The 7,233-nt window shown below is 36.1% G+C and overlaps 1 pseudogene; it reads right to left on the bottom strand.

The window, feature by feature from the left end:
• LOC116104779 overlaps positions 1-7,233 on the bottom strand; it is a 127,827-nt pseudogene that overhangs the window by 99,139 nt on the left and 21,455 nt on the right.

Raw genomic sequence — 7,233 nt, 5'->3', positions numbered from 1 at the left:
AAAAAAAAAAAAAAAAAAAAGAATTTGCCCATCCAACTGTGCTACTACTATAAAAGTATTTCTAAATATGGAAAGAAATACAGGAAGAAGTAGACTTCACTAGTTATTATGGTAATTGGGTGTTCATTCTGTAAATAAATCATACTTCAGCTGTTGAATCATCATGAAGTATACAAACATTTATTTGATATTGTGGAAAGAAGCATTAGTTTTAGGCAAATTGAATCTAGTCACTAACAGAAAGGAGTGGTGATCCGATGAGTCTGTTAGAGCCTGATGGAATTAATGCAGTCAATTTTTCAAAGAAATATATTAGAGATAAAAATTATACTCAATCTAGCTTTATTTAGCTGTACAACAAAAAGGAACCACACACAGGCATATGTAAAGGAATTATTATTATTATTTTCTAAATACTTGTTTTTACTTGCATGTATGTTTGCAAGCCTATATGAATTTATATGCACCACATGTGCATATAAATTTGCACACTTCTGGAGCCCAGAAGAGTCCTTCAGACACCTGAAACTGCACTTTCAGGTTGTTGTGAACAGCCATGTAAATGCTTTGAACCAAATGTGGGTTACTTGGAAGAATAGCAAGTGTTCTTAGCTGCTGAGCCATCTCTCCAGTCCCAAATGAGTACACTGGAGTCAGGGGCAGACCTAGCAATTGGCAATGGTGGCAACTGTTTGATTAACAGTTACCTCCACTCCTAGTACTCAGCCTGTGAGGGTATATTATTAAAGGGAAGGACTGTTTTGGAGAATTCTAGTTTGCTTATATTTTTTAATCTGCACAGATAGCTAATAGCTCTCCTCTTTACTTAAAGTGCTCTATTTTAAAAGAAATATCATTGTACTTGGTGAAAGGGAAAAAAAGAATGTGGGTAAGGAACACAAATGATTGTTTTGATACTGTCTTATCTGTATGAGGATATGCAGTGTATCAAATTGCATCCTAATGCATGTTTTAGCAAGCAACGAATTGCTTTTTAATATTTATTTATTTATTTATTTGTGTGTATGTGTGTGATATTTTATGCACACTGTGTGCATATAGATGCCCATGGAGTTGAGAGAGCCTTGGATCTCAAGAACTGGGATGACAGGCAGTTGTGAACCTTCTAGTGTAGGTGATGACAACCAAAAGAGCATCCTCTGCAAGAGTAATAAGCATCCTTAATCACTGAACAGTTCTCCAGTCTCAACAGTTGCTTTTGTATCTTCACAAAAGATTGCATGTAACTGATTTTTTTTTTTTGCTGAAAAGAGAGTTTACCAACAGAAACATATCATATAAAGTTGTACTATTGAGTTGCCAATATTTATTCATTGTTTTAAACCAGAAGTCAATTTAATCTAATTAGTATATCCAAGATAAGGACATCTAAGTAATTTGATGCTACTTGATAAATCCTAAATTCAAGTATTCTCCTCTAAACTTAATTGTACCATGTCATTTAAATGCCTACTCTCAAACACATATGCCCCTCTTTCTCTGTCACATACACACACACACACACACACACACACACACACACACATGCACACACACACACACACACACACACTCAAATAAAATAAGTAAAACAAAAATTAAAAAATGAGCAGTATATTGCCAAAATTTATGTTTATACTTTGAAACATTTAATACTTTATGATAAATTGTTTTTATGATTAGTAATTGTTCAGCAACTAATGACAGTTTTCAATGAATTAACTTAGTCATACATAGTATTTGGGACTTTATGGGGCAAGATGTTGAGTATATGCAACATAGGTATTAAAATGCAATTTTTTTTCTGTCATCTCCTTACTATTGAAAGAACTAAAGATCAGAGATATTCTTTAAGATTGCTTGTCATACAGCAGGACAAAAACTATTGAATACTTTAATATTGAAAATACAATGTTCCCAAATAAGTGTTAGTGAGGGAGGCCTAATACCTTGAAGATAGTATTCTTTAATTCCTTGTAGAGAAGAAGTTCTACAAATAACATATTTAAAAATGGGGAACAGAGTTAAACAAAGAATTCTCAAGTGAGGAATACTGAATGGCTGAAAAGCACTCAACATCCTTAGTCATCAGGGAAATGCAAATCAAAACAACCAAAAAAAGTTCCACCTCACACCAGTCAGAGTGGCTAAGAATAAAAACTCAAGTGACAGCAGATGCTGGTGAGATTTTGGAAAAAAAGGGACACACTCCTCTATTTCTGGTGGGATTGTAAGCTGGTACAACCACTCTGGTAATCAATTTGGCAGTTTCACAGGAAATTGGACATAGTACTACCAGAGGACCCAGCTATACCACTCCTGGGCATATACTCAGAAGATGTTCCAACATGTAATAAGGACACATGCTCCACTATATTCATAGCAGCTATATTTACAATAGCCAGAAACTGGAAACAACCCAGATGTCCCTCAAAAGAGGAATGGTTACAGAAAATGTGGTACATTTACACAATGGAGTACTACTCAGCTATTAAAAACAATGAATTTATGAAATTCTTTGGGATATGGATGGATCTGTAGGATATCATCCTGAGTGAGGATGTGTTCACAAAAGAACACACATGGTATGTCACTGATAAGTGGATATTAGCCCAGAAGCTCTGAATATCCAAGATACAATCCACAAACCACATGAAACTCAAGTAAAAGGAAGACCAAAGTGTGGATACTTCGATCTTTCTTAGAAGGGGGAACAAAATAACCATGGAAGGAGTTACAGAGACAAACTATGGAGCAGAGACTGAATGAATGACAATCCAGAGACTGCCCCACCTGGGGATCCTTCCAATATACAGTCACCAAACACAGACACTAATGTGGATGCCAACAAGTGCTTGCTGACAGGAATCTGACATAGCTTAGCTGTCTCCTGAGAGGCTCTGCCAGTGCCTGACAAATACAGAAGTGGATGCTCACAGCCATCCATTGTACTGAGCACAAGGTTTCCAATGAAGAAGCTAAAGAAAGGACCCAAGGAGCCAAAGGGGATTGCAGCCCCATAGGAGGAGCAACAATATGAACCAACCAGTACCCCCCCAGAGCTCCCAGGGACTAAATTACCAACCAAAGAGTACATATGGTGGAACTCATGGCTCCCGCCTATGTAGCAGAGGATGGCCTGGTTGGTCATCAATGGGAGGAGAGGCCCTTCATCCTGTGTAGGGTCTATGCTACAGTGTGGAGGAATGCCAGGGCCAGGAAGTGGTTGAGGGTAGAGGGTAGGTTGGTGAGCAGAGGCATGGGAGAGGGAGTATGGTTTTTTTTTTTTTTTTTTTTTTGGAGGAGAAACCAGGAAAGGGGAGAGCATTTGAAATGTAAATAAAGAAAATATCTAAGAAAAAATGAAAAAAAATTTCTGAAAAAAAAAGGTCCTATTATATAATGTTTAAAACTATATGCCTATTTTTCTTGATAGAAGCATTTTAAACATGTCTGGCTAGGGTAGCTATCTTAAAGTTAGACAAACCATACAGTTTTGCCACCTTTTCTCTCTTCAGATTCTATTTAAGGATTGCCTCAGCTCATGAGTTGTTTTAAAGAAAAATGGGGTATTTGAATGGTAAAATCCAAAATATAGCCAAGTCTTTACTTGACTTTGTATTGTATCTGTAGGTTTGTGACCTCACAGGAAAGCTAGTCTCATTATTGAGTGTCATCCTCCATTTTCTCTACAATACTGGTACCAAATATATAGCATATGCCTGTCAAAGAGTAGTAACGGTTTTATGAATAATTATGAATACTTAGCCCATCAGAATTTTCATTAAAGGGACAGAAAAGTGGTGACAATAAGATAAAATATATATTAAAGCTGCACAGAATAATCCACAGAACATTAGGGAGGAAAAGCATCACAGTATTTCAGGATGATGGTAGCTCAAGTGAGAATATTGGATATTATGAGATGAGGAGAGGAAATTCTAGCATTTCTTTAAAACTTCAACATGTCTTTATTTTATATAAGAATACTTGAATACTTACTTATACATGATATAGGGCTTAGACTACCTGTAGATTGCCTCATAGTCTCCATTTGACACTTGCTAATGCATTCATGTTTAGCCAAAGAAGAAAATCTCAAGTCTAACTGCACAATTTTGGAGTCATTAAATATTTTATGGCCTTCCAAAACCTAAGTAAACAGATTGTCATTCCTAATTGAAAGAAAATAGATCAATACAAAATGAGCAAAAGTTTTAAAATACTACTCTAAAGGAACAGTTTAAAGTTAATATTAATTTTTAAGTTAAGGATAAAAACAAGATATCAGAGATCTTTACTTTCGGAGAGTAGGGGTTCAGTATCTATCAAAGTAAGAGGTTAAAATCAATAAGTTTTTGGGTAATCAGTTAAATAAATACAATGTGAAAATATTGAGCAACATAAAATGTAAAATAAAATAATATTTAAATACTGATTTATAACTACCTAATTAATAACATAACTACCTAATTAGTAACATAAAGTACATAACAAGTCATGTATTCCACCATCATTAACAGAATGACTTGGCTCAGCATTCAGAGACTGATGATAACCCTCTGCAATTTAAGCAACAGCTTAAGTCATTTAATGCTCAATTAGCAATTTGAATAGTTCCATTAAACATAAGGATAAGTTTTAAATACTTGATATATAATTCTTAATAATGAAGAAATTGAGCTAGTGAAAGACATAACCAGAAATAGGAAAGGAGAAATCACAGAGGACATGATACTATACTTAAAGACTCAATAGACTCCATCAGAGAGTTTATCTAAAATGGCAAGAAACTCAATAAATAGTTTTTTGGAGTAGAAAGATTGCTCAGTGGTTAAGAGCATGAACGGCTTTCATAGGCAACCTGAGTTCAGTTCACCACACCCAAGAAGGCTGGCTGCTTCACAGTGATATTTTAATAGCAGCTATGGGGAAATTGACATTTTTGTATTCTGTATGTACCTATACTTATAAATGGGCACACTCTGACCTGCACACATATAGATACAACTAATAATACAATAGATATTTTAAAAGTGTAAACTTATATATATCATGAATAAATCTGCTGAGAATAAACAAGAAAAATCCTGTTCATGACCAAGAAAGTAAAGGACCTCTGGAATGAAAACATTAAGACACTTATAAAAAGTATCAATGAAAGAAGACCTCTCATGCTCTTGAATTGGCAGAACCAACATTTTAAAAATGGCTGTGGGATCAAAAAGAATCTATACATTTGATGTTATTTCCTTTAAAATTCCAAGAATGTTCAACTAGAGAAGACCGTCCTGAAATCCATAGACAGACGAGTACCATGAGTACCTAAGAAGATTCTAAGAAGAAAGAACACAGCTGGAGATATCACAATTACCAATCTCACACTACTCGATGGAACTATAAGACAAAACAAAAGCCAAAGCAACCAAACAAAACCCCACAGAACTAAAATCCCAAGGACTGCACGACAGTTTTGTCAACCAATGGAACATAATAGAAGACCAAGGTAAAACCCCATACAGCTTAGACACCTACTTTTGACGAAAGTGTCAAAAACTCAGTGTTTAAAAAGATAACATAACAAAAAAACCCAGAAACAACCCAAAACTTATTAAATAAACATTATTGGGTAAATGGTACATTCACAGTTTTCTTCCTATATATAAATTAAATCCAGCAGTTGATATTTTAGATGCAAGCAAACATAGTGAATACACTTCAATTTGCAAGTGGGGGAAAGAGTTTTTAAACAGAAGTCCAATATCTCATGAAACAATAACTCAGAGTATGTCTAATTAAAATGTTTCTTTACAGATTTTAGAAGAATAAACAGACTATCTACAAAATGGGAGAAACTCACTGCCATGTAAATATCAGAGTGAATGATAATATCTAAAATTTATAAAGAACTTCAAAAATTTAAGCAAAAAGTAAAAAAAAAACATATTAAACTGCCAATGAACAAATAAATGAACTAATTAGATTAACAGCCATCTCTCAAGAGAAGAGACACAAGTAGCTAAACAAGTATTTTAATTAATTTTCAGCATCCATAGCTATCAGGTAAATACAAATTAAAACTAGTTTGAGCTAGCAGCACATCCCAGTCAAAGTAGCTAATATTCTGAAGACTGATAACAGCCAAGCATTGCCTCACTACAGGTATATCATATTTTAGGAACCTGAGGTACAAGCAACTAAAAGGTAGCTCCTAATTAAAGCGGACATATTAGCTACTTTTCTCTTGGAGTGATAAGACATCATGACCCAATCAATATATAGACATAAGGATTTATTTAGGGATTACCATTTCGGAGGGACAAGGGCCCATCACCATTTCTGTGGGTAAGCAAGAATAGCTGAGAGCTCAAATCATTAACTACTAGAAAAATAAGAAACAGTGAACAAGAAATAGCAATGTCTTCAGAAACCGCTAAACAACCCCCAGTGATGTATTCCTCCAGCTTGTAATAATTAAAGCTGGAGAACAATTATTAAAATATCCAGACTGTAGTGGACTGCCACGCACACTTTGCGTGATGGTGGTATTTGAGGTGTAAACTTCAGAGAAAGTCAGTCTCCTGTCTCCACATTGTCGCCTGGCACCCCAAACTCAGGTAGCCCAGATACGTCCTTGTACTTGTGTGCTAGGGGTTCACCAAGATATCATTTCTTTACAGCTAGTAAGAGAAAATTCAGACATTGCTCTCTGACCTTCACCAATGTTTCAATGTCTTAGTCAAACCCTGGCTTAGAATGTTAAGCCATCCAAACTAATTGCCTCTAACATTTTGGGTAGGGCATTAAAGCTTACAGAAAGAGAGACAACATAGAATATTCAACAGTCAGCATTCAAGAGTCTACATTCAACATTCGGACTCGCTCACACTTAGACTAGAACCAGAGCTTAGGTGGACTAAGAGTTAGATTCATACAGTCCGTAGCCCCCGGGCCCAGAGCGCTTGGGCCCCGGTGGGGGGGGGGTGTACAGCACCAGTCGAGATTCAAGAGATTGAGCATTGGAGATTCGAGCATTCAACATTGAGGACTCGACATTCAAGCCTCTACCCTTCTGGCTGGCACACCCATAGCCCCTGGGGACTCTGGCCAAGACCACACAGCCCGAACATACTCGGAGCCCGGGGGTACTACACCAGTCCAGAGAAGATGGCTACTGTTTTAGACCTAGTGTGTTTTAGGTGGCCTCAGATGTACCTCGACTACTGAGCTGCC

Source organism: Mastomys coucha, unplaced genomic scaffold (assembly GCF_008632895.1).
Source record: "Mastomys coucha isolate ucsf_1 unplaced genomic scaffold, UCSF_Mcou_1 pScaffold22, whole genome shotgun sequence".
Taxonomy (NCBI): domain Eukaryota; kingdom Metazoa; phylum Chordata; class Mammalia; order Rodentia; family Muridae; genus Mastomys; species Mastomys coucha.
The sequence above is the reverse complement of the archived record's forward strand: the minus strand, read 5'-3'. Positions and strand labels throughout refer to the sequence as shown.